The following is a 27,900-nucleotide window of genomic DNA, read 5'->3' as shown; positions in this document are numbered from 1 at the left end:
CTTCCTCACCGAGACCTGGATGAACCCCTCCTCGACACCCGACATCGCCATAGCCATCCCCGAAGTCTACAAAATCATCCGGAAAGACCGCACCAACCGCACCGGAGGAGGCATCGCCATTGCACACAAAAGCTCCATCCGCATCTCGACCCACGTCGACGACTCACTCCCCGACGCCGAACACCTCCACTTCGCGATCCACAGCGACCCCAAGACCACCCTCAGAGGCACCCTCATGTACAGACCACCAGGACCACGCACTGAGTTCAGCGAAGACATCGCAGACTTCGTCAGCCCACACGCACTCCCGTCCACCGACTACATCCTCCTAGGGGACCTCAACTTCCACCTGGAGAACCACACCGACAAAAACACCACCGCCTTACTGGACAACCTCGCCAACCTGGGACTGAAACAGCTAGTCAACACCCCCACCCACTACGCCGGACACACGCTCGACCCCATCTTCTCCTCCAGCAAACACATCTCTTTCAGCCACACCACCAAACTCGCCTGGTCGGACCACAGCTGTGTCCACTTCAGCTTCAAGAAGACCACCGTGCACCACCACACCCAGCAACCACCAAGAAGACAGTGGAATCGAATCACCACGGAACAACTCACATCGACCCTCTCTCAGAACCATCCCACCAGCACCACAGACCCCAACGAAGCCGCCAACAACCTCACGAGCTGGAGCTCCGACTGCGCCAACCTCCTGGCCCCCCTGAAGACCCAAGCAAACACCAACAACCACAAGAAAAACTCCTGGTTCACCCCGACCTCAAGGACTCCAAAAAAGAATGCCGCACCCTCGAAAAGACTTGGCGCCTCAACCAGACCGAGGAGAACATGTCTGCTCTCAAAAACGCCACCCGCCAACACCACCAACGCCTCCGCGCCGAACGAAAATCAGCCTTCCAGAACAGACTAGACAACAACGCCCACAACAGCAAGGAAATATTTGGCATTGTCAAAGAACTCTCCAACCCCGACGCAGAAAACAACTCCATCCCTCCCTCACAGGACCTCTGCGACTCACTCGCAGCCTTCTTCCACCACAAGATCACCGACATCTACAACAGCTTCACCACAACCAACACGAACCCACCACTGGAACCCGCCACCGACAACACCACCATCCTCACCTGGAACCCAACCACCACCGAGAAAACCACCCGCATCATGAACTCCATCCACTCAGGATCACCATCCGACCCCTGCCCGCACCACATCTTCAACAAAGCCGACAACATCATCGCACCCCCCTCCGAGACATCATCAACGCGTCTTTCACCACCGCCACCTTCCCGGAGAACTGGAAACACGCCGAACTCAACGCCCTCCTAAAGAAACCAACAGCAGACCCCACCGAACTCAAAAAATTCCGGCCCATCTCACTCCTACCGTTCCCCGCCAAAGTGATTGAGAAAATCGTCAACGCTCAACTCACCACCGCCCTGGAAACCAACGACTCACTCGACCCCTCACAGTTTGGCTTCAGAGCTAACCACAGCACCGAGACCGCCCTCATCGCAGCCACGGACGACATCAGATCCCTGACCGACAAAGGAGAAACCGCGGCCCTCATACTCCTGGACCTCTCTGCAGCCTTCGACACGGTATGCCACCGTACCCTGATACGTCGCCTCAGCAACACCGGCATCAGAGGCAAGTCCTTGGAATGGATCATCTCCTTCCTCTCCGGAAGAACTCAGAGAGTCCGCCTCCCCCCCTTCAGATCCACAGCCACAGAGATCATCTGCGGCGTCCCCCAAGGATCCTCCCTCAGCCCCACCCTCTTCAACATCTACATGACCCCCCTGGCGAACATTGCACGAAAACAGGGACTCGACCCCATATCCTACGCCGACGACACCCAGCTCATCTTATCCCTCACCAACAACCCCACCTCAGCAAGAACCAGACTACACGAAGGCATGAAGGAAGTAGCGAACTGGATGACAGACAGCCGGCTTAAACTGAACACAGAGAAGACGGAGGTCCTCATCCTCGGCCCTACACCCACCGCCTGGGACGACTCCTGGTGGCCTCCCGCCCTGGGCAGCACTCCCCAACCCACCGACCACGCACGCAACCTCGGCTTCATCCTGGACTCATCCCTCTCCATGACCAGACAGGTCAACTCGGTGACCTCGGCATGCTTCAACACCCTCCGCATGCTCCGCAAGATCTTCTGCTGGATCCCCACCGACACCAGGAAGACCGTCACCCACGCCCTCGTCACCAGTCGCTTGGACTATGGGAACACTCTGTACGCCGGCATCACCATCAAGCTGCAGAGGAAACTGCAACGAATCCAGAACGCTGCCGCACGACTCATCCTGAACATACCCCGCCACCACCACATCTCCGGACACCTGAAGAAACTTCACTGGCTCCCAGTCCACAAGAGGATCACCTTCAGACTCCTCACCCACGCACACAAAGCCCTGCACAACCTCGGACCAAAACTCATCAACCACCGCGTCTCCCTCTACACTCCTCCGCGCACCCTACGCTCGACCGGACAAGCCCTGGCAGCCGTACCCCGCATCCGCAAAGCCACCGCCGGAGGAAGATCCTTCTCTTTTCTGGCAGCGAAGACCTGGAACTCCCTTTCCAGCCACCTTCGCGCCTTACAGGACCACCTCTCCTTCAGAAGGCAGCTCAAGACCTGGCTCTACGAGAACTGACCCCCCCCCCTCCCCCCAGCGCCTTGAGACCCTTACGGGTGAGTAGCACGCTTTATAAATGTAACTGATTGATTGATTGATTGATTGATTGATTGGAGAGAGAGTGGTGTTGTATTGTGGGGTTTTGTATCATTGTATCACAAGCCTTGGTTGTGAAGGGCCGCTGGGGAGTGCACCAGACTCTGGGATGAGAGCCGCACACGCGCCCCTTGGCCTCTGACTGCTGGAGAGAGAGGGAGTGGTGTTGTATTGTGGGGTTTTGCATCATTGTATCACAAGCCTTGGTTGTGAAGGGGCGCTGGGGTGTGCACCAGACTCTGGGATGAGAGCCACACACGCGCCCTTTGGCCTCTGACTGCTGGAGAGAGAGTGGTATTGTATTGTGGGGTTTTGTATCATTGGATCACAAGCCTTGGTTGTGAAGGGGCGCTGGGGTGTGCACCAGACTCTGGGATGAGAGCCGCACACGCGCCCTTTGGCCTCTGACTGCTGGAGAGAGAGTGGTGTTGTATTGTGGGGTTTTGTATCATTGTATCACAAGCCTTGGTTGTGAAGGGGCGCTGGGGTGTGCACCAGACTCTGGGATGAGAGCCACACACGCGCCCTTTGGCCTCTGACTGCTGGAGAGAGAGTGGTGTTGTATTGTGGGGTTTTGTATCATTGTATCACAAGCCTTGGTTGTGAAGGGGCGCTGGGGAGTGCACCAGACTCTGGGATGAGAGCTGCACACGCGCCCCTTGGCCTCTGACTGCTGGAGAGAGAGGGAGTGGTGTTGTATTGTGGGGTTTTGTATCATTGTATCACAGGCCTTGGTTGTGAAGGGGCGCTGGGGTGTGCACCAGACTCTGGGATGAGAGCCGCACACGCGCCCCTTGGCCTCTGACTGCTGGAGAGAGAGGGAGTGGTGTTGTATTGTGGGGTTCTGTATCATTGTATCACAGGCCTTGGTTGTGAAGGGGCGCTGGGGTGTGCACCAGACTCTGGGATGAGAGCCGCACACGCGCCCTTTGGCCTCTCACTGCTGGAGAGAGAGAGTGGTGTTGTATTGTGGGTTTTGTATCATTGTATCACAAGCCTTGGTTGTGAAGGGGCGCTGGGGTGTGCACCAGACTCTGGGATGAGAGCCACGCACGCGCCCTTTGGCCTCTGACTGCTGGAGAGAGGGAGAGTGGTGTTGTATTGTGGGGTTTGTATCATTGTATCACAGGCCTTGATTGTGAAGGGGCGTTGGGGTGTGCGCCAGACTCTGGGATGAGAGCCGCACACGCGCCCTTTGGCCTCTGACTGCTGGAGAGAGAGTGGTGTTGTATTGTGGGGTTTGTATCATTGTATCACAAGCCTTGGTTGTGAAGGGGCGCTGGGGTGTGGGACCAGACTCTGGGATGAGAGCCACGCACGCGTCCTTTGGCCTCTGACTGCTGGAGAGAGACAGAGAGTGGTGTTGTATTGTGGGGTTTTGTATCACTGTATCACAAGCCTTGGTTGTGAAGGGGCGCTGGGGTGTGCACCAGACTCTGGGATGAGAGCCGCACACGCGCCCTTTGGCCTCTGACTGCTGGAGAGAGAGAGAGAGTGGTGTTGTATTGTGGGGTTTGTATCATTGTATCACAAGTCTTGGTTGTGAAGGGGCGCTGGGGTGTGCACCAGACTCTGGGATGAGAGCCATGCACGCGCCCTTTGGCCTCTGACTGCTGGAGAGAGAGTGGTGTTGTATTGTGGGGTTTTGTATCATTGTATCACAAGCCTTGGTTGTGAAGGGGCGCTGGGGTGTGCACCTGACTCTGGGATGAGAGCCCCACACGCGCCCTTTGACCTCTGACTGCTGGAGAGAGAGTGGTGTTGTATTGTGGGGTTTTGTATCATTGTATCACAGGCCTTGGTTGTGAAGGGGCGCTGGGGTGTGCACCAGACTCTGGGATGAGAGCCGCACACGCGCCCTTTGGCCTCTGACTGCTGGAGAGAGAGAGAGAGTGGTGTTGTATTGTGGGGTTTTGTATCATTGTATCACAAGCCTTGATTGTGAAGGGTCGCTGGGGTGTGCACCAGACTCTGGGATGAGAGCCGCACACGAGCCCTTTGGCCTCTGACTGCTGGAGAGAGAGAGAGAGTTGTGTTTTATTGTGGGGTTTTGTATCATTGTATCACAAGCCTTGATTGTGAAGGGGCGCTGGGGTGTGCACCAGACTCTGGGATGAGAGCCGCACACGCGCCCTTTGGCCTCTGACTGTGGGAGAGAGAGTGGTGTTGTATTGTGGGGCTTTGAATTATTGTATCACAGGCCTTGGTTGTGAAGGGGCGCTGGGGTGTGGGACCAGACTCTGGGATGAGAGCCGCACACGCGTCCTTTGGCCTCTGACTGCTGGAGAGAGAGAGTGTGGTGTTGTATTGTGGGGTTTGTATCATTGTATCACAAGCCTTGGTTGTGAAGGGGCGCTGGGGTGTGCACCAGACTCTGGGATGAGAGCCGCTCACGCGCCCTTTGGCCTCTGACTGCTGGAGAGAGAGTGGTGTTGTATTGTGGGGTTTTGTATCATTGTATCACAAGCCTTGGTTGTGAAGGGGCGCTGGGGAGTGCACCAGACTCTGGGATGAGAGCCGCACACGCGCCCCTTGGCCTCTGACTGCTGGAGAGAGAGGGAGTGGTGTTGTATTGTGGGGTTTTGTATCATTGTATCACAGGCCTTGGTTGTGTAGGGGCGCTGGGGTGTGCACCAGACTCTGGGATGAGAGACGCACACGCGCCCCTTGGCCTCTGACTGCTGGAGAGAGAGGGAGTGGTGTTGTATTGTGGGGTTGTGTATCATTGTATCACAGGCCTTGGTTGTGAAGGGGCGCTGGGGTGTGCACCAGACTCTGGGATGAGAGCCGCACACGCGCCCTTTGGCCTCTCACTGCTGGAGAGAGAGAGTGGTGTTGTATTGTGGGTTTTGTATCATTGTATCACAAGCCTTGGTTGTGAAGGGGCGCTGGGGTGTGCACCAGACTCTGGGATGAGAGCCACGCACGCGCCCTTTGGCCTCTGACTGCTGGAGAGAGGGAGAGTGGTGTTGTATTGTGGGGTTTGTATCATTGTATCACAGGCCTTGATTGTGAAGGGGCGCTGGGGTGTGCGCCAGACTCTGGGATGAGAGCCGCACACGCGCCCTTTGGCCTCTGACTGCTGGAGAGAGAGTGGTGTTGTATTGTGGGGTTTGTATCATTGTATCACAAGCCTTGGTTGTGAAGGGGCGCTGGGGTGTGGGACCAGACTCTGGGATGACAGCCACGCACGCGTCCTTTGGCCTCTGACTGCTGGAGAGAGACAGAGAGTGGTGTTGTATTGTGGGGTTTTGTATCACTGTATCACAAGCCTTGGTTGTGAAGGGGCGCTGGGGTGTGCACCAGACTCTGGGATGAGAGCTGCACACGCGCCCTTTGGCCTCTGACTGCTGGAGAGAGAGAGAGAGTGGTGTTGTATTGTGGGGTTTGTATCATTGTATCACAAGTCTCGGTTGTGAAGGGGCGCTGGGGTGTGCACCAGACTCTGGGATGAGAGCCATGCACGCGCCCTTTGGCCTCTGACTGCTGGAGAGAGAGTGGTGTTGTATTGTGGGGTTTTGTATCATTGTATCACAAGCCTTGGTTGTGAAGGGGCGCTGGGGTGTGCACCTGACTCTGGGATGAGAGCCGCACACGCGCCCTTTGGCCTCTGACTGCTGGAGAGAGAGTGGTGTTGTATTGTGGGGTTTTGTATCATTGTATCACAGGCCTTGGTTGTGAAGGGGCGCTGGGGTGTGCACCAGACTCTGGGATGAGAGCCGCACACGCGCCCTTTGGCCTCCGACTGCTGGAGAGAGAGAGAGAGTGGTGTTGTATTGTGGGGTTTTGTATCATTGTATCACAAGCCTTGATTGTGAAGGGTTGCTGGGGTGTGCACCAGACTCTGGGATGAGAGCCGCACACGCGCCCTTTGGCCTCTGACTGCTGGAGAGAGAGAGAGAGTTGTGTTTTATTGTGGGGTTTTGTATCATTGTATCACAAGCCTTGATTGTGAAGGGACGCTGGGGTGTGCACCAGACTCTGGGATGAGAGCCGCACACGCGCCCTTTGGCCTCTGACTGTGGGAGAGAGAGTGGTGTTGTATTGTGGGGCTTTGTATTATTGTATCACAGGCCTTGGTTGTGAAGGGGCGCTGGGGTGTGGGACCAGACTCTGGGATGAGAGCCGCACACGCGTCCTTTGGCCTCTGACTGCTGGTGAGAGGGAGAGTGGTGTTGTATTGTGGGGTTTGTATCATTGTATCACAAGCCTTGGTTGTGAAGGGGCGCTGGGGTGTGCACCAGACTCTGGGATGAGAGCCACGCACGCGCCCTTTGGCCTCTGACTGCTGGAGAGAGAGTGGTGTTGTATTGTGGGGTTTTGTATCATTGTATCACAGGCCTTGATTGTGAAGGGGCGCTGGGGTGTGGACCAGACTCTGGGATGAGAGCCGCTCACGCGCCCCTTGGCCTCTGACTGCTGGAGAGAGAGTGGTGTTGTATTGTGGGGCTTTGTATTATTGTATCACAAGCCTTGATTGTGAAGGGGCGCTGGGGTGTGGCGCCAGACTCTGGGATGAGAGCCGCACACACGCCCTTTGGCCTCTGACTGGTGGAGAGAGAGAGAGAGTGGCCAGGGTGGAGCTGGTGGACAGACACTCACCGGACAGGGATCTGTATATGTGTAAAGAAGAGGTGGATCTTTGTGCCAAGCTGGATCTCCAGGAGGGATCTTTAAATCCTGAGATCTGCCATAATTGGATGGACACAGTGAGATCCCTGGAAGGTAGTTCTTCAACCCAAGGTGGGTGGGAGACAAAACTGGAGGTGTTTGAGGTGTCAGTGGTGGGGTCTTTGTTGCTGGGAGTTGTGGTCCTGCCATCCCAGATTAACCAGCTGTCAAGTTGCGTGATTCTGAGCACATATCATTTAGGGAGATCACTTTTAAACATCATGATCTTGACATCAGCATAATAATCAAGTGTTTACTTGACTATCGCAAGCACCAGTGCAGTTATGCAGGAACAGGGCCCGGAGAAGCAGGATGGACGCATTCTTGGTCCCTTGTGCAGTTCTCACAGGACACCTTGCTCCACGTTTTCACATTCTGTCGGACCTTGTACGTTATCTGGTGCAAGAGTCCCGTGTCACTAATCCCTTGACACATGGTTACATGTACCTCAGAAACAGACTGACAGGCTCTGTTGGGGTGTCTGGGGTCCTTCCTCGGAGTGGGCGATAAATGCCGCTCTGCCGGCGGAGTTGATAGAATTTTGGCCACTCTGCATTAGGGTTGTAACACGGAGTTCCAGCCAAATTCCACTAAACACTGCGTGGCAGGGTTTTTTCCCCATATGCGGTGCATAAATCTACGTCCCCTAGCGCAATTTTCAGGCACTAGAAGGTCACTCGGCAAGATTTTCTCACCATGAATGGTTGCAGGTGGTCGCGTCTGTTCACAGTGAGGAAGCTGATGCTCAAGTAGAAAACCAACTCTGGCGGCAGCAAAATCAACTAGAGAAGCCCCACCCTCTGGTGTGCTCTGTGGTGCAGTTTGAATTGATTTTTCAGCGCAGAATGAGCTCACAGTGGTAAAAATCCATTCAAACAGAGCAATGTGCAGATTTCCGTCCATTCGCAGACTCTGCGGAATCTCGCAGATCTTTCATCTAACTCCACAGAATACCACGGAGTGAAGCTGTGTGAGTTCCGCCCACCTCTGGGCCATCCACAGTGGCACTCCTTTTATTGGGAGCCTGTAGCGTCCCCATGCCCAGGATATGACACCACTAGCATGTGGTGGCAGCTGGTTCTAGTAGTGGGCTACAATCACTTTCACTTCAATCCCACTGGTGGAGGATTGCCCACTGCCCCCCTCCAGCCCCACCTGGAAGATCCTTGTAGTATTTCGGGTCCTATGTTCTCTCTGAGTGTGTTTTGCATGTACAAGTGAATGCCTGACTTCATGTGGGGTACAGCACATGAACCCCTTAAAGTCGTAGGGTGCTTCTAAGGTTAGTGGTAGTCAGATTGTGCTTCCTCCCCTCTCCGTACATGGCTCACTGTTCTGCTATGTTAGAACCCTTCCTCCCTCTGGAATTATTTGTAAGGCCGGGTGCAGTGCCTGGTTGTAAAATCTATTATGCCAAAAAAACAATTTTAGGGATATAAAACTAGGGAGAATTATGTTATTTAGTGCATCAATATCCCTATATGAACCTATAATTGAAATATGATGCACTGTTCCAAAAGAAAGGACTCCATCCACCAATTAGGGTAGGGGGCCACTCCAGTCACTACAGGCATTAGTCTTACAGGAACAGTAGTCCTCACTCGCGATTGAGTGCTTCCACCCACAGGATTAGAGTGACACCCCACAGGAAAGGAGTGGCACCCCATCCCCATCCTGTGCTTTCACACACAAGATAGGAGAACTGCTCCTTTGATCCTGTGCTTCCACCCACAGGATTAGAGTGACACCCCACAGGAAAGGAGTGGCACCCCATCCCCATCTTGTGCTTTCACACACAAGATAGGAGAACTGCTCCTTTGATCCTGTGCTTCCACCCACAGGATGCGAGTGACGCCCCACAGGAAAGGAGTGGCACCCCACCCCATTCTGTGCGTCCACACACAAAATAGGAGAACTGCCCACATGATGGGAGCGACGCCTGACTCCCATCCTGTGCTTTGTGCTGGGTGCAGGAACCATCTACCTGCACTATAGAACAGACCAGGTGACACTTTCCTATCAAATGGTTGCCATGGAAATAAGGATACCTGACAGGACGGTGTACACTCTAAACCTTGAGGCGAGCTTTGAATTCCCTAGGGCACTTGAAAACACCATCTGTTCTATGGACGGATATAAGTGAGACTTTCCTGTGTAACCAGTGTTCACCTTGTGACACTTTGAAGCTCTGCACACCCAAGGAGAGAGAAGGAGGGGACCAATGCTCATGGCTGTGATCCTTTAAGGGATGTAGGGCCCCATGTACGAACATTAGGAATGCCAATTTCGTAACTGCAATTCTCTCTGAATCAAAATTATGAAATCAGTATTCCTAATGCATAAAACTCTTTTGAGTTTCATTAGCGATTCCTACAGGGTCACAAATAGACCTACCTCATGCATATTAATCAGTTAGGTCACAATTTGTGACCCATTAGGAACTGCAGCTACCACAAGGATGGTGGCCTGTTGGGGTCAGCAGACCACCATGTTTGTGATTACATTTTAATGAAGCAATCTTTTTAATTATGAAGCTTCATGATGACCCTTGGTGTGAGCGATTGATGTTGTAGCGCAAAGGGGCAGGTTAACAGAACTTCGCATTGGCATGCAGTGCAATCAACAAAGTTCTGGCACCAATGGGCCCCACTGTGGATGCAATGAGCCCAAAAACTTCAACTCAGCTCCACTGAGGCTACACCAAGGGTCCAGGACCCGGGGGGCACCAATTGGTGGCCAGGGGCCTACTCTAGCTGGATATGGGTGGTGGTCCAGCTGATTGGAAGCCTGTTATGTCCCTGTGGTTATGAACAGACGGCCAGCAGAACAGCCCTTGGAGCCACTCTGGGAGGGAGCCCTGGGGTCAAGAGCACGTTGTAGGAGGCTGGACTGGCTTGTAGTGGGTACCAAGAGGTACTTACACCTTGCACCAGGCCCAGGTATCCCTTATTAGTGTAGAGGGGTGTCTAGCAGCTTAGGCTGATAGAAAAGGTAGCTTATCAGAGCAGCTTAGGCTGAAGTAGGAAACGAGTGAAGCTCCAACAGTACCACTAGTGTCATATGCACAAGATCATAAGAAAACACAATACACAGATATACTAATAATAAAGGAACTTTATTTTTATGACAATATGCCAAAGTATCTCAGTGAGTACCCTCAGTATGAGGATAGCAAATATACACAAGATATATGTACACAATACCAAAATATGCAGTAATAGCAATAGAAAACAGTGCAAACAATGTACAGTCACAATAGAATGCAAAGGGGGCACATAGGGATAGGGGCAACACAAAACCATATACTCTAGAAGTGGAATGCGAACCACAAATGGACCCCAAACCTATGTGACCTTGTAGAGGGTTGCTGGGACTGTAATAAAACAGTGAGGGTTGGAAAAATAGCCCAGCCCAAGACCCTGAAAAGTGGGTGCAAAGTGCACCTAAGTTCCCCAAAGAGCACAGAAGTAGTGATAGGGGAATTCTGCAAGGAAGACCAACACCAGCAATGCAACAACGATGGATTTCCTGACGAGAGTACCTGTGGAACAAGGGGACCAAGTCCAAGAGTCACGATCAAGTCGGGAGTGGGCAGATGCCCAGGAAATGCCAGCTGTGGGTGCAAAGAAGCTGCCACTGGATGGTAGAAGCTGTGGATTCTGCAAGAACGACAAGGGCTAGAAACTTCCCCTTTAGAGGATGGATGTCGCACGTCGTGAAGAGTCGTGCAGATGTATTTCCGTGCAGAAAGACCGCAAACAAGCCTTGCTAGCTGCAAAGGTCGAGGTTAGGATTTTTGGATGCTGCTGTGGCCCACGAGGGACCAGGATGTCGCCAATTGCGTGAGGAGACAGAGGGGGCGTTGAGCAAGACAAGGAGCCCTCTCAGAAGCAGGCAGCTCCCGCAGAAGTGCCAGAACAGGCACTACAAAGTGGAGTGAACCAGAGCTCACCCGAAGTCACAAAAGAGGGTCCCACGACGCCGGAGGACAACTCAGGAGGTCGTGCACTGCAGGTTAGAGTGCCGGGGACCCAGGCTTAGCTGTGCACAAAGGAAATCCTGGAAGAGTGCACAGGAGCCGGAGTAGTTGCAAAACACGCGGTTCCCAGCAATGCAGTCTAGTGTGGGGAGGCAAGGACTTACCTCCACCAAACTTGGACTGAAGAGTCACTGGACTGTGGGAGTCACTTGGACAGAGTTGCTGAGTTCAAGGACCTCGCTCGTCGTGCTGAGAGGAGACCCAGAGGACCGGTGATGTAGTTCTTTGGTGCCTGTGGTTGCAGGGGGAAGATTCCATCGACCAACGGGAGATTTCTTTGGAGCTTCTAGTGCAGAGAGGAGGCAGACTACCCCCACAGAATGCACCACCAGGAAAACAGTCGAGAAGGCGGCCGGATCAGCGTTACAAGGTCGCAGTAGTCATCTTTGCTACTTTGTTGCAGTTTTGCAGGCTTCCAGAGCAGTCAGCGGTCGATTCCTTGGCAGAAGGTGAAGAGAGAGATGCAGAGGAACTCTGATGAGCTCTTGCATTCGTTATCTAAAGAATTCCCCAAAGCAGAGACCCTAAATAGCCAGAAAAGAAGGTTTGGCTACTTAGGAGAGAGGATAGGCTAGCAACACCTGAAGGAGCCTATCAGAAGGAGTCTCTGACGTCACCTGGCCTGCTGGCCACTCAGAGCAGTCCAGTGTGCCAGCAGCACCTCTGTTTCCAAGATGGCAGGGGTCTGGAGCACACTGGTGGAGCTCTGGGCACCTCCCAGGGGAGGTGCAGGTTAGGGGAGTTCATCAAGGCTGCAAAAGATAGTGATAAAAGCAACAGTTGGTATATATAAGTGTATGGAATCAATAGTGAACTCATGTGGAAAAGATTCCAAAACCAAAAACCAGTGACTTAGTGTGGGAGTTTGAGAAGATTGGTATTTAAGTGAACATGACGAGCAAACACAGTGTGAACGGGACACCAATAAAAAAAAGGAGACACAATATAGATAAAGTGATTCAGCACGACCATGCAGTGAATGTAGAGACCCAGAATGTCTCTGATAGTGGGCTGATACATTGTAAACAGTGAGACGAAGTATGGTGAATACGAGACTAGGGCAGGGTTAAGAGAGACCAAGCAAGTGGATGAGTACGAACACCTAAAAGGGAGATGTGGAGTGGTACATAGTAAGTGGGTGACAGAGAGAAGAAAGGGCCCATAGTAGTCTAGAGCCATAAATTATACCTGGGCCGTCCGGCCAGAGTGGTCAATGTTATTTAGATCTGTGGGCTGGAATAGGTGATTATGATCTAGGAAGGAAAAGAAAAAGAGTAAAAAAGGCATGAGTAGCCCGTAGGGGAATACGATCCGAGAAAGGCCATGTATTGCAAAAAAACCCATACAACAAATATGTATATACAAACGAACTAAATGAATGCCTCGTATTACCAAACACATGGTGCATAGTGAGGCCGAGAACGAACACGGAATATAATGACAAAGTTAAAGAATTCACGGACCGTGAATTACACTTCTTTCTGACATAACCAACCTGATACTCCATCCTGATGCATGTTGCATCGTATCTACTTATGTCCAACCCCTATGCTTAAGCTCAATTATGTACATAACGCTTTCGCTATGTTCTACTAGGTTTGGATCCATCTCTGTGTACAAACAATTTACTCATCCATTTATGAATAGATGTTAATTCTGTAACTCTGTCAATATATTCTGTGTTCTCGGCCTCACTCTGCACCATGTGTTTGGTAACACCAAGCATCCACTTAGTTCGTTTGTATAAGACATATTTGTTGTATGGGGATCCTCCATCCTGATGCATGTTGCATCATATCTACTTATGGACAACCCTTATGCTTAAGCTTAATTATGTACACAACGTTTTTTTATGCTCTACTATGTTTGGATGTATCTCTGTGTACAAACAACGTACTCATCCAATTATGAATAGATGCTAATTCTTTAACTTTGTCATTATATTCCGTGTTCGTTCTCGGCCTCACTATGCACCATGTGTTTGGTAATACGAGGCATTCATTTAGTTCGTTTGTATATACATATTTGTTGTATGGGGTTTTTTGCAATACATGGCCTTGCCTCTCACATTCACCATTGCCTTCGGCTTACTGGACTCCCATTACTTCTTTTTCACTCAACGGTGCTTTTATCACCTTTTCTGTCCACTACCTATGTGTACTATCATCCTTTGGCATGATGCTTACACCCCCGCTTAACTTTATATTTATCTTTACTCTTATTTTATTTATACCGGGTTCTTCCAATGTGTTTGGCTTCTCTTACTACTACTGTAAGGGTTATACACCCTGATCACCAACTTAGGACATGTCTCCTCCTTTTTCCTTTCTCTTCCCCCCGTTCTAACCTCACTTTCCATGTTTCCACTATACAAACTTTCTTTTCGCCTGCTCCCCCCTTCTTTCTCTTACTAATTCTTTTTCAGTCCGTTTTTTCCGGACCTCTATTCTATACACCTAATATGGCCGCCACACTGTCCCCCTCAGCCTTATTTTGGGTCCACCCTCCATTTCCATGGCACCCCAACTCCCTGATCACCATAAGAGCGCGGGTCGTCAACGACCATCAGACGCTCCTTGACTGCTCACCGCGCCTCCCCGGCCTGACTCTCTAAGGTATGTCCTCCGTTTCTGGTTATTAGTCCACTCCGTTTTTAATTCATCTGAATGTTTAGCTCATGTTAGATGCATTTATTTACTTTTTACATAATTGCCGTATATGGCTTAACCATTTTTCTAGCCTCAATTTAAATCCCTCGACGCATTCCGTTTTTGAACGCGCATTACTAATAATTTCTAAATGCCCACTCTTGATGTACGCTCGCCTCTTGCCCAGTATCGGCGTAATATTACCGTTTATACTGCGTGTGACTTACCCTAATTTACAACTTATGGCAGCTTTCTCTCTCTGGGCTCATTTCCGAGTACCGTTCTATGCCCTGGCTCTATTACCGAGGTTCAACACATTTCGTACTGCCGCAGGGGACCTCCACCTTTGTTGCATGGTCCTTTTCAAGCCTGGTCGTTAGTACTTTGGCACTTTACTGTCCTAATATTAGCACTCCGTGTTTACATTACGTACCGCACCAATTTTTGGATTGACATCAATCTACCGTACTTGCCTCATTTTTCTTTTCTGGTTACATATCTTATCCCACCAGGTGCACGTTGCAGTCCTGTAGGACTGGTGTTACTATTGGTCTCTAAACACAGACTTCAGCTACATTCCCCACTGGCCTAAAATTAACTTAAATTTTTTTTTTCTTTTTTTTTCCTCTGTTCCCTCTACACCGACTCTTTCATTTTATTTTTCTGACACCTTTCAGGTCTTGTCTCAACGGCTTATCAGGGCCTGCCGTACCTTTCTTTACCTACGTACTCAACCACTTAACCACCCTGCTGCTGCTCAGGCAGCCTTACCACTTTGAACTTCACTAATCCATAAAGGTATGTACACAGTGACTTTCTTCTCTCTCCGTACCTCATTCCTATGGACATTCTCGGATCGTATTCCCCTACGGGCTACTCATACCTTTTTTACTCTTTTTCTTTTCCTTCCTAGATCATTATCACCTATTCCAGCCCACAGATCTAAATAACATTGACCACTCTGGCCGGACGGCCCAGGTATAATTTATGGCTCTAGACTACTATGGGCCCTTTCTTCTCTCTGTCACCCACTTACTATGTACCACTCCACATCTCCCTTTTAGGTGTTCGTACTCATCCACTTGCTTGGTCTCTCTTAACCCTGCCCTAGTCTCGTATTCACCATACTTCGTCTCACTGTTTACAATGTATCAGCCCACTATCAGAGACATTCTGGGTCTCTACATTCACTGCATGGTCGTGCTGAATCACTTTATCTATATTGTGTCTCCTTTTTTTTATTGGTGTCCCGTTCACACTGTGTTTGCTCGTCATGTTCACTTAAATACCAATCTTCTCAAACTCCCACACTAAGTCACTGGTTTTTGGTTTTGGAATCTTTTCCACATGAGTTCACTATTGATTCCATACACTTATATATACAACTGTTTCTTTTATCACTATCTTTTGCAGCCTTGATGAAGTCACTTGTGTGAGGAAACACGTGTTGGCTGTTTATCTATGATGATTATCATGCTCTACAACACCTACGAATAAAGGCATCTTCTACTAACAAGACTCTGGACTTTTTCTTCAACCTCAAACTTTCGCTTACCTTCAACAAACCATCAGGGTTTTTCATCCCTGCAACACTATTGGACACGACATTCTGTGTGCTCTGGCTAATTTTTCTCAGTTTTGGCTGTGGGTATTTTGTTACCCGCTTTGGTGCCTTCTGGGTAGTAGGGCACTCGGCCTGATTGCACCAGACATTGCTCTTTCATATATATTTGTTAAAAACTACTGTGTTACTACCTAGAAGTGCGGCATCCGTCACCCTTACTACCCTTGTGTTTCTTTCACTTCCAGGTTAGGGGAGTGGTCACTTCCCTTTCCTTTGTCCAGTTTCGCGCCAGAGCAGGGCTAAGGGGTCCCTGAACCGGTGTAGACTGGCTTATGCAGAAATGGGCACCATCTGTGCCCATGAAAGCCTTTCCAGAGGCTGGGGGAGGCTACTCCTCCCCAGCCCTGACACCTTTTTCCAAAGGGAGAGGGTATAACACCCTCTCTCTGAGGAAGTCCTTTGTTCTGCCTTCCTGGGCCAGGCCTGGCTGGACCCCAGGAGGACAGAAACCTGTCTGAGGGGTTGGCAGCAGCAGCAGCTGCAGTGAAACCCCAGGAAAGGTAGGTTGGCAGTACCCGGGTCTGTGCTAGAGACTCGGGGGATCATGGAATTGTCTCCCCAATGCCAGAATGGCATTGGGGTGACAATTCCATGATCTTAGACATGTTACATGGCCATGTTCGGAGTTACCATTGTGACGCTATACATATGTCGTGACATATGTATAGTGCACGCGTGTAATGGTGTCCCCGCACTCACAAAGTCTGGGGAATTTGCCCTGAACAATGTGGGAACACCTTGGCTAGTGCCAGGGTGCCCACACACTAAGTAACGTAGCACCCAACCTTTACCAGGCAAAGGTTAGACATATAGGTGACTTATAAGTTACTTAAGTGCAGTGGTAAATGGCTGTGAAATAACGTGGACGTTATTTCACTCAGGCTGCAAGGGCAGGCCTGTGTAAGAGTTGTCAGAGCTCCCTATGGGTGGCAAAAGAAATGCTGCAGCCCATAGGGATCTCCTGGAACCCCAATACCCTGGGTACCTTAGTACCATATACTAGGGAATTATAAGGGTGTTCCAGTATGCCAATGTAAATTGGTGAAATTGGTCACTAGCCTGTTAGTGACAATTTGGAAAGAAATGAGAGAGCATAACCACTGAGGTTCTGGATAGCAGAGCCTCAGTGAGACAGTTAGTCATAACACAGGTAACACATACAGGGCACACTTATGAACACTGGGGCCCTGGCTGGCAGGGTCCCAGTGACACATACAACTAAAACAACATATATACAGTGAAATATGGGGGTAACATGCCAGGCAAGATGGTACTTTCCTACACACGTCCAATCCCTTTGACTCAGGCAGAACGGCAGCAGGTCACAAAGCCAACAATGCAGCAGTCCGGGAAGGCAGCACAGCAGTCCTTCTTCCCAGAAGTCTCCACAGGGCCTGAATTGGACTGAAGAGTTGGCATCTGAGGTCCAATATTTATATCTGAGCCTTCCTTTGAAGTAGGAGAAGCTACTAGAGGGTTCCCTCTGAAGTCTACAGTCATCCTGTCTTTCCTTCTCCTGGGATAGACAGCCCTTTCTGTGGAGGCTGGAGACTTGTTTAAGTGTGGGTAGGGCTGTGCTCAACTTCGCCCGTCAATCCTGCCGCTGACAGGCCCTCCAGGCACACCTAAGCTCTCTGTTATGCGTGCCTGTCCAGGAAGACTGGCTGTCAACTACACCCAGTCATGTGACCCCGGGACAGGTTACAGGTACTAAATGGCCAAGACAGGAAAATGCCAACATTCCATGAGTGGCGTTTTCAAATTTAAAATTTAAAATTTGACTTTACCACAAGAGAGGATTTTTCACTGCAATTCCAAGGACACCAAACCAGGGCTACCCTTCTACCCTCGGGGTAGAGGCAAGAACAGGGAAAATAAACACAGAGCATCTGAAAAGAAATTACTGCTCCAAGGCGATGTGCTGAATCTCCTGGGTGAACTCTAGTGAACTTTGCACATGTCCTACTGCCCAAGTGTCAGCCACCAAGGTTTTCTTCACCCTGCAGGCACAAGCTACAGCAGTGACATCATTGGCGAGGGAGTGCTGGCTTAGAAAGTTGCTCTAAGTTGCTCTCGGGGAGCATGAACAGTGGCCTGGGAGGAGTTACAGAACTTCATTCACTTCAATGGCTGGGGCGGGTGAGACAAGGAGGGAGTGGGTGACAACAATGTGCTGGTTATCACAGAGGGCAGGCTGTAGGAGGGTTGCAGGGGGCTGCTCCCCTTGAGGTAACACTGTTTAGTACTCCTTATCTGGACTCTGCAGTGGCCCAAGAGAGAGAAGGAACCATCTGCGGACAAGAATTGCATGAGTGGACTGAAAGGTAAGTGTGCGACAATCCCCCACACACACACACACTAGCAGCTACAGAGGGGAAAGTTCTTGATGGGCCTCTTCCGTCTGCAGCTCGGCAGACAAAGGATCATAATTGCATTGGGAGGTTGAGTGAGTAAAAGGAAGGATGGGTGGACGGGTGGATTGATGAAATTATGGATGGATAGATGTGTGAATAAATGAGTGAAAGGAAGGATGTAAGAATGGAAGAGTGAAAGGCAGCGAGGGTGTGTGAGTGAAAGGCAGAATGGATGGATGGATGGAAGAATGAGTGAAAGAATTAATGGATGAATGGAATGTAAATGGATGGGTGGAGTGAAAATATGGATGGATGAGTGAAAGAATGTATGTAAAGATGGATGAGTAAAACAATGGATGGATGTGTGAATGGCAGGGTGGATGGATGTTTGGGTGAAAAGATGGATGGATGGATAAGTGAAAGGGTGAATTGATGAGTGGATGGATGGATGAGTGAAAGGATGGATGGTTAAGGAAAAGGGTAAATGGATGGATGGGACAAAGGGTGGATGGATGGGTGTAAGGATGGATAGCTGAGTGAAAGGGCTGATAGATGGATGAGCCAAAAGGAAGATGATTGATGGGTGGAGTCAAAGGATGGATAGATGGAACAGAAGGGTGGATGGATCAGCAAAAGGATGGATGGATAATTGAACGGATGGATGAAAAGGGTGGATAAGTGAACGAATGGTTGATTGACTGCATGGATTGGTTTGATGGATGGGTGTCCCGGGACCAGTGGCAGCTCTCCTTTATGGGCTCCACAGTGGGTCAGACTAGAATCAATGAGAGTGCGTGAATTAGTGAGATCCAGTGAGATTGATTCTAAGTGCAACAGTAAACTTAATGCAAGAAAGTGTGAGAGAACCGTTCAAGAAAAAGCTCATTGGAATTTGAGCCAAGGATTATGCCAAACCATTTTTAAACCTCATCAGTCCCATTGTACCAAGCATGATCTGGTAACCTGCTTCCATTTGGATGTTAAAACTAATTAAATGCAATAAGGTAACTCCAATGTTATCCTATGGTAGAGGTAGGCCTCACAGTGGTGAAAAATAAAGTTAAGAGTTTTTCACTACCTGCACTGTAAACCTTAAAACTACATATCCTGCTTTTTAAATACACTGCATCCTACATTTTTACACGTTGACATGGCAGTTTAAAACTGCACTCACAGGCCAAAATGAAATACCTGAGATATGTTTGCAGTGCCACTTCAGTAGGTGGCAAACGGATTGCTGCAGGCCCACTAGTAGCATTTAATTTACAGGCTCTAGACACAGGTAGTGTCACTTTACTAAGGTCTTGCAAGCAAATTAAATATGCCAGTTAGGTATAAGCCAGTTCTACCATGCTTTAAGGAGAGATCACAAGCACTTTAGCACTGGTCTGCAGTGGTAAAGTGTCCAGAGTCCTGAGGCCAGGAAAACCAAGTGCATCAAAACAGGAAGGTTGAAGGCAAAAGTTAGTGGGAAAACCACCCTGAGGATGCCAGGTCTAACTGTATGCTTTTGGGTCCACTTAAAATATTTGTTCCTGTCACATTGCAGCTCTGAGTGGCTTGCGCGGTTCATCTGAATACTTGTAAATGTTACGCAGTAGGCTGACACCTGAATTCCAGGTCTGCCTGTGTTGAAACACCTTTGACGTAGCTCGCACCTTTCAACCTGTCCTGAACCCCAGCAAGAATGCCAGAGATGTTCAGTTGTCAAGATAATCCCTCTACACATAGATCTGCCAGGTAAAGGGAGGTGTGGCTGTTTGTAACTGTATATTGTGTGCTATGTACTTAGTAATAAACTCTGACTATATTTTAACACATCAGTGGCTTTGCAAAAACACGTTGAAATGCCTTGCTTTGCCGTTCCTCTTTCTAGGGTATGCAGAAACTCTTCCAGGGCTCAGGACACCCATTCCTGAAGGAGGTAATTATGATGTCACAAGAACAGGTGATGACTTAGACAGTTTAGTATTTGTGTAAAGTAAAATGCTAGCCTTGGACCTGGTGAGGAAAGACGTGGCTTTCCAGAGTACAGCGGTGAGTGTCTAGTGTGGCTTGTGGTCTGGAATATGGAGAATGGATTATTGTGGTGGCTTCATATCCAGCCCCAATACTGGCTAGTTAATTCAATAAACTGAAAGGTGGATGCATAGAGGGAAGTATAGACTTGGTACTTTTAACTACGTACTTTGAAGATAAACAAATAGTCAAGGTATATTTATATGGTGTTAGGTAATAGACATTTACCTGTTGATATTTTTGTCCTCAATGTTTTGGCTGCAATATTAAGATATACAATATTCTAATGTGAATATTCACGGGGAGGGTGTGTGGGGAGGGTTGGGGGGTAATGCCACAACATATTTGTAGACTGTGCAAGAGACACTTGTCTCAAAGGACAGCATTTGTAAGGGGTACAAAGCTGCACTTGCATAAAACGTTGGTCCATATTTATGAAAAGGTGGTGCATCACGGCGGATGGCCCACTTCTTCCGCGCCCCCCCTTACCTGCACCTAAGGACACCATGGTTGCGCCACTATGGCAGTGGTTAGCACAATAGCATCAACATTTTTGAAGCTTGCATAGCAAACTGCATGGACGCCCATAGATTTCTATGGGTGTGCCATTTTAATGCTTGCTCTGAGCAGGCATTACAAATTACGCCAAAAATGGCGCAGTGAAATCTGTTAAATTTCACTGCGCCATTTTTGCAGGCCTCTTAGTGCCGGAATGCCCCCCTTGCATACATTGTGCCTGGTGCAGGCATAATGTGGTGCAAGGGGTTATAAAGTTAATGTCATATGCCGCAGGGAAGAGGCCACCTTAGCGCAGACTTAGTTTAAAAAACATGACGCTAAGGTGGCCCTAAGGCAGGGGAAGGGGCTCCTAAATATGCCCCTTCGTTCTCTCCAAATTGTCATCGTTCTCTGTGGATGTTGCACCTGCGTTGCACTTGGACCCAGCACCTAAGTCACTAATGGTGGCCGGTGGGTGGTATACCTCTGCTCCTTTTCCTTATGTCTGGCACTCTGCCTCAGCTTTCCATCCCAGCTTCCATGTTTCCTGGGGTGACCTGGCCACCAAAGTCCTCCGCTGACTCTGTCTTGTACCAGCCCAGAAAAATATGTCTTCTGGCCATTTGGAACTACTGTTCGAAGTTCAGGTTAAGGTTGCACCTGTTGGTTGCTCGCACCATGCCTCTGCTCCAAAAGTAGGATAAACAATGGCCCCTCTGGCCGGCAGCTGTACTCTGACAGGACTTATTGCTTCTCTCCCGATGGGAGGTAGGCCTAAAGTCTCAAGACTGGCTGATCTGCCCAGTGTGAGGAGAAGGTCTAGGCTAACCTGGCAAGGAACAAGGCCCAGCAGGCAGACGCAGCCGCGAGCCAATCAGAGCCTATTAAGACACTATAGCCCAGGAGGCTAGAATCTGAACCATCTGCAGGGCCAAAGGTCATGCCCTGCAGCAAACACCACAGGACTGCACTTGGGGGTCTCAGATTTTCCAGGCGCCATCTTTAACCACCAGAGAGCCAATGTATGTTCCAGCCCAGAGGGAGATGAAGGTTCTTCCTCTTGACCCCTGACCTTAGATGATACATTGGAGGTTCTTCCCGTCAACCCCTGACCTTAGGATGACAACATGGAGGTTCTTCCTCCTCCCCTGACTTTAGATGATACCCTGGAGGTTCTTCCTCTTGACCCCTGACCTTACATGATACCCTGGAGGCCCTTCCTCTTGACCCTTGACCTTAGATGATACCTTGGAGGTCCTCCCGCTTGACCCCTGACCTTAGATGATACCCTCTTGCCAGTATCTGGTCGCCTAATACTGGAACCACTGGACTTGAGTTCATCTCCGACAGTTATGCAGTTCTCATTCTTGTAATCATGGTTGTTTCCTGAGCCAAATCCCAGTTTCCAGTCCTAACTGATTGAATCTAGAGAGGTTTGTGGGTGCTGCTGATCCCTCAGATGACCCTGTCAACTGGAGGTTACAGCTGACAGCCACCATGGCTAAGATTGACGCGCCCAGAGGTTGGTAGTTCCGGAAGGCTTCTTTATGGTTGCCAGTCCCATCCCAGCAGCACGTGTCCCCTAGAGACAATTTAGTTCCTCCACCGCCCCTTTAATTGTGCTTAGTGCACCGAACCCCCAAACTATGAGATTCCTGGTAGCCATGTTACCTGGATGTCACAGCACCCTCGACACGCTGAGTAGTTGCATTAAATACAGCTCCCTCAAGACTGCTGAGGACACCAGACCTTTCCCCAAGACTGCTGAGGACACCGGATTCTTCCCCAAGCCTTCTGAGGACACCAGACCTTTCCCCAAGACTGCTGAGGACACCAGACCCTTACCCAAGCCTGCTGAGGACACCAGACCCTTCCCCAAGCCTGCTGAGGACACCAGACCCTTCCCCAAGCCTACTGATGACACCAGACCTTTCCCCAAGACTGCTGAGGACACCAGACCTTTCCCCAATACTGCTGAGGACCCCAGACCCTTCCCCAAGCCTGCTGAGGATCCCAGACCTTCCCCCAAGAATGCTGAGGACACCGGACCATTCCCCAAGCCTGCTGAGGACACCAGACCTTTCCCCAAGACTGCTGAGGACACTAGTCTCTTCCCCAAGCCTGCTGAGGACACCAGACCTTTCCCCAAGACTGCTGAGGACACCTGACCCTTTCCCAAGCCTGCTGAGGACACCAGACCCTTCCCCAAGACTGCTGAGGACACCAGACCCTTCCCCAAGCCTGCTGAGGACACCAGACCCTTCCCCAAGACTCCTGAGGGCACAAGACCTTTCCCCAAGACTGCTGAGGACACTAGTCTCTTCCCCAAGCCTGCTGAGGATACCAGACCCTTCCCCAAGCCTGCTGAGGATCCCAGACCTTCCCCCAAGAATGCTGAGGACACCGGACCATTCCCCAAGCCTGCTGAGGACACCAGACCTTTCCCCAAGACTGCTGAGGACACTAGTCTCTTCCCCAAGCCTGCTGAGGACACTAGTCTCTTCCCCAAGCCTGCTGAGGATACCAGACCTTTCCCCAAGACTCCTGAGGACACCAGACCCTCACCCATTGGCTAACATTGGTATTGCAGCTCTTTACCCGGCAAGCACTACTGTAGGTAGTATTTGGGACCACGTCTCATCACAGAAGGCACTCATTTTCGTGTGTGTCCATATCCTAAATGTGTTTAAATGACATGAGAGAGACCTTCTGTTTTGTAAGCTGTAGCTCTGACTGAACACTAAGGGCGTATTCACGAGAGGCTTGCTCCACTGTTGGATCAGTTTTAGTGATTCAGCAGCGACGCAAACATTTCAACCATATCCACGAGGCAACGGAAACCACTGCGAGTGGCTTTGAATGGCCTCATAGACATGGAGTGATGCAAGGCAGCGCAAATCTCTGCGTTCCACGCAACACCCAGGGATGTTGGCGCTGCCTCAGATTTACACAAGTGTGTAAGCCTCGGGATGTGCCAAACCTCATGCCTCCCGGGGGAAGTGGCAACAAGGAGAAAGTTCTTTATTTCTCCCCGTTTTTAACTCCTTCTATCTGCGCTGCATTCTGCAGCACACACAGAAAGAGGAACAAGCCTCCCAGATTGTTTTTGTGCAGCAATGTGCCCCTTCCTGCACAAAAACAATCCTGCATGCCACAGAGGCACCCTTGCATCATGGTGCAAGGGTGCCTGAGTTGGCGGTAGCCAAAATGGCGTCAACTCAGTGGGAAAGGACAGGAATGTGCTGTAATACTTAGATGCGGCTCAGTCTCGGCCTTTCCTTGCCCCGCAAGGCAGCTCAGCAAGGTGACCTGCTGGACTGTTCTGCACCAACAGCCCATAAATCAGGGCTGAAGAAAAGGAGGAGAGAAAGACTTTGGCCCAGACTTGTGGGCTATTGGCGCAGGGCAGTGCAGCAGGTCACCTTGCTGAGCTGGTCTGCATTCAACAGGAAAGGGCTTTGCGTGGCCTCATAGATATGTTTGAAAGGTTTGCGTCGCCATTAAAGTGACGCAACGACGGCGCAAACGCCAACTCTATCATATATGCTACCCCGGAACCGCTGACTGCCCAAGGCCCAGAGACGAGACCTCACTGTGACCTTCTTAGGTGTGTGTGTGTCATCCTCAGGTTCCTGATTGTGGCGCCTAGGCTTTGGTAGCTGACGTCCTCACGCTTGATCACTGACGTCCTTAGTTTGACGCTGCGACGCCCTTGGGCTCAGCGCTGGTCCTCACTGTCACCGAGAGCACAGCCCTTGTCAGTGTTCCTGGCTGCACCTCCCTGTCGGGTGTGATTTGAGACACATGATGTTATGATGAGATTGCCTGGCACCAGCACCTGTGCTCGCAGCCCAAACCGCTGCCTCTCCTGGAGGTACCTGAGATTCCTGTAGGCAGCCCTGGCACCCATCCAGGCCTGGGGATCAGCTTCCTGCTCAGTGCTTGTTTACCACTTAAGCTGCTGTCAGATTAAGGGGTGGGAGTGTCACCACAAGAGAGGAGAAGATTAGCCAGGAGGGAGGGAAAAGTGTGCACAGTGGGGAGAGGAGCCTAAAGACCAAAGGAGAGAGAAAACCTAGAGGTAGTGGGTAGCGGTAAGGGGTGGAGGTAGAGGGACGAGGGAGGCAGCGTAAAAAGGGTGTCCAGGAGAAAATGCGAGAGTGTGGGAATGGAGGAAAGTACAGACATATGCAAGAGTGAGTGAGAGAAGGGGGGTCAGGAGAAGGAAAGGTGTGGAGACAGAGGGGACCTGGTGAGGGTGGTACCTAGAGAGTGAAATGGGGTAGAAACAGGAAAAGCAAGTGCCCTTCCAAACCCTCCAGGAGCCAGTGCCCATGGGGTTCATATCATGAGCTCTTTGAAGCACCCAGCCAGCTGAACTAGCACTAAACACATGCAGCCAAGGGCAAGGGTGGAGTGTGGCTGTCTGTTACAAACCTCAACACCTTCCAGCCGGTCGGACCCCTCCTGTCCCAGGACCAGCCCGCACTGTCCTACATTCCCTTCTGTCCAGGTTGAAGCACAAGAACAGACAATGGAACCAGCCCTCTTGTTGTCACCCGACCCAGCACCACCCCCATGCAGCCATAGTCATATCTTCACATCGCTCCTTGAAGCTATTACTGAAACACTACAAGCACTAGCTACTGACAGCATGGATGGTAGAGCACTGCCCAAACTACTGCTGGGTCTGTAGTGACCAGAGATGCAACTACTATCATTAAGGTTGCCATGATAACCCTGTAGGAAGGTAGCCTCTTTCTAGCCTTGTTACCCCCACTTTTGGCCTGTTTGTGAGTATATGTCAGGGTGTTTTCACTGTCTCACTGGGATCCTGCTAGCCAGGGCCCAGTGCTCATAGTGAAAACTGTAGGAGGCTGGACTGGCTTGTAGTGAGTACCAAGGGGTACTTACACCTTGCACCAGGCCCAGGTATCCCTTATTAGTGTATAGGGTGTCTAGCAGCTTCGGCTGATAGAAGGTAGCTATAGCAGAGCAGCTTAGGCTGAACTAGGAGACGAGTGAAGCTCCTACAGTACCACTAGTGTCACTTGCACAATATCATAAGAAAACACAATACACAGATATACTAAAAATAAAGGTACTTTATTTTTATGACAATATGCCAAAGTATCTGTAGGAGGCTGGACTGGCTTGTAGTGAGTACCAAGGGGTACTTGCACCTTGCACCAGGCCCAGTTATCCCTTATTAGTGTATAGGGTGTCTAGCAGCTTAGGCTGATAGATAATGGTAGCTTAGCAGAGCAGCTTAGGCTGAACTAGGAGACGTGTGAAGCTACTACAGTACCACTTAGTGTCATATGCACAATATCATAAGAAAACACAATACACAGTTATACTAAAAATAAAGGTACTTTATTTTTATGACAATATGCCAAAGTATCTTAGAGTGTACCCTCAGTGAGAGGATAGGAAATATACACAAGATATATATATACACAATAGCAAAAATATGCAGTATAGTCTTAGAAAACAGTGCAAACAATGTATAGTTACAATAGGATGCAATGGGGAAACATAGGGATAGGGGCAACACAAACCATATACTCCAAAAGTGGAATGCGAACCACGAATGGACCCCAAACCTATGTGACCTTGTAGAGGGTCGCTGGGACTATTAGAAAATAGTGAGAGTTAGAAAAATAACCCTCCCCAAGACCCTGAAAAGTGAGTGCAAAGTGCACTAAAGTTCCCCTAAGGACAAAGAAGTTGTGTTAGAGGAATAATGCAGGAAAGACACAAACCAGCAATGCAACAACTGTGGATTTCCAATCTAGGGTACCTGTGGAACAAGGGGACCAAGTCCAAAAGTCACAAGCAAGTCGGAGATGGGCAGATGCCCAGGAAATGCCAGCTGCGGGTGCAAAGAAGCTTCTACTGGACAGAAGAAGCTGAGGTTTCTGCAGGAACGAAAAGGTCTAGAGACTTCCCCTTTGGTGGACGGATCCCAATTGCTGTGGAGAGTCGTGCAGAAGTATTTTCCCGCCGAAAGAACGCCAACAAGCCTTGCTAGCTGCAAATCGTGCGGTTAGCATTTTTGGACGCTGCTGAGGCCCAGGAGGGACCAGGAGGTCGCAAATTGGACCAGCAGAGAGAGGGGACGTCGAGCAAGACAAGGAGCCCTCTCTGAAGCAGGTAGCACCTAGAGAAGTGCCAGAAACAGGCACTATGAGGATGCGTGAAACGGTGCTCGCCGAAGTTGCACAAAGGAGTCCCACGTCGCCGGAGACCAACTTAGAAAGTCGTGCAATGCAGGTTAGAGTGCCGTGGACCCGGGCTTGGCAGTGCACAAAGGATTTCCGCCGGAAGTGCACAGGGCCGGAGTAGCTGCAAAGTCGCGGTTCCCAGCAATGCAGCCCAGCGAGGTGAGGCAAGGACTTACCTCCGCCAAACTTGGGCTGAAGAGTCACTGGACTGGGGGGTCACTTGGACAGAGTCGCTGGACTCGAGGGACCTCGCTCGTCGTGCTGAGAGGAGACCCAAGGGACTGGTAATGCAGCTTTTTGGTGCCTGCGGTTGCAGGGGGAAGATTCCGTCGACCCACGGGAGATTTCTTCGGAGCTTCTGGTGCAGAGAGGAGGCAGACTACCCCCACAGCATGCACAAGCAGGAAAACAGTCGAGAAGGCGGCAGGATCAGCGTTACAGAGTTGCAGTAGTCGTCTTTGCTACTATGTTGCAGGTTTGCAGGCTTCCAGCGCGGTCAGCAGTCGATTCCTTATCAGAAGGTGAAGAGAGAGATGCAGAGGAACTCGGATGAGCTCTTGCATTCGTTATCTAAAGTTTCCCCAGAGACAGAGACCCTAAATAGCCAGAAAAGAGGGTTTGGCTACCTAGGAGAGAGGATAGGCTAGCAACACCTGAAGGAGCCTATCACAAGGAGTCTCTGACGTCACCTGGTGGCACTGGCCACTCAGAGCAGTCCAGTGTGCCAGCAGCACCTCTGTTTCCAAGATGGCAGAGGTCTGGAGCACACTGGAGGAGCTCTGGACACCTCCCAGGGGAGGTGCAGGGGAGTGGTCACTCCCCTTTCCTTTGTCCAGTTTCGCGCCAGAGCAGGGCTAAGGGGTCCCCTGAACCGGTGTAGACTGGCTTATGCAGAATTGGGCACATCTGGGCCCAGCAAAGCATTTCCAGAGGCTGGGGGAGGCTACTCCTCCCCTGCCTTCACACCATTTTCCAAAGGGAGAGGGTGTAACACCCTCTCTCAGAGGAAGTTCTTTGTTCTGCCATCCTGGGCCAGGCCTGGCTGG

Source organism: Pleurodeles waltl, chromosome 6 (assembly GCF_031143425.1).
Source record: "Pleurodeles waltl isolate 20211129_DDA chromosome 6, aPleWal1.hap1.20221129, whole genome shotgun sequence".
Lineage (NCBI taxonomy): Eukaryota > Metazoa > Chordata > Amphibia > Caudata > Salamandridae > Pleurodeles > Pleurodeles waltl.
The sequence above is the reverse complement of the archived record's forward strand: the minus strand, read 5'-3'. Positions refer to the sequence as shown.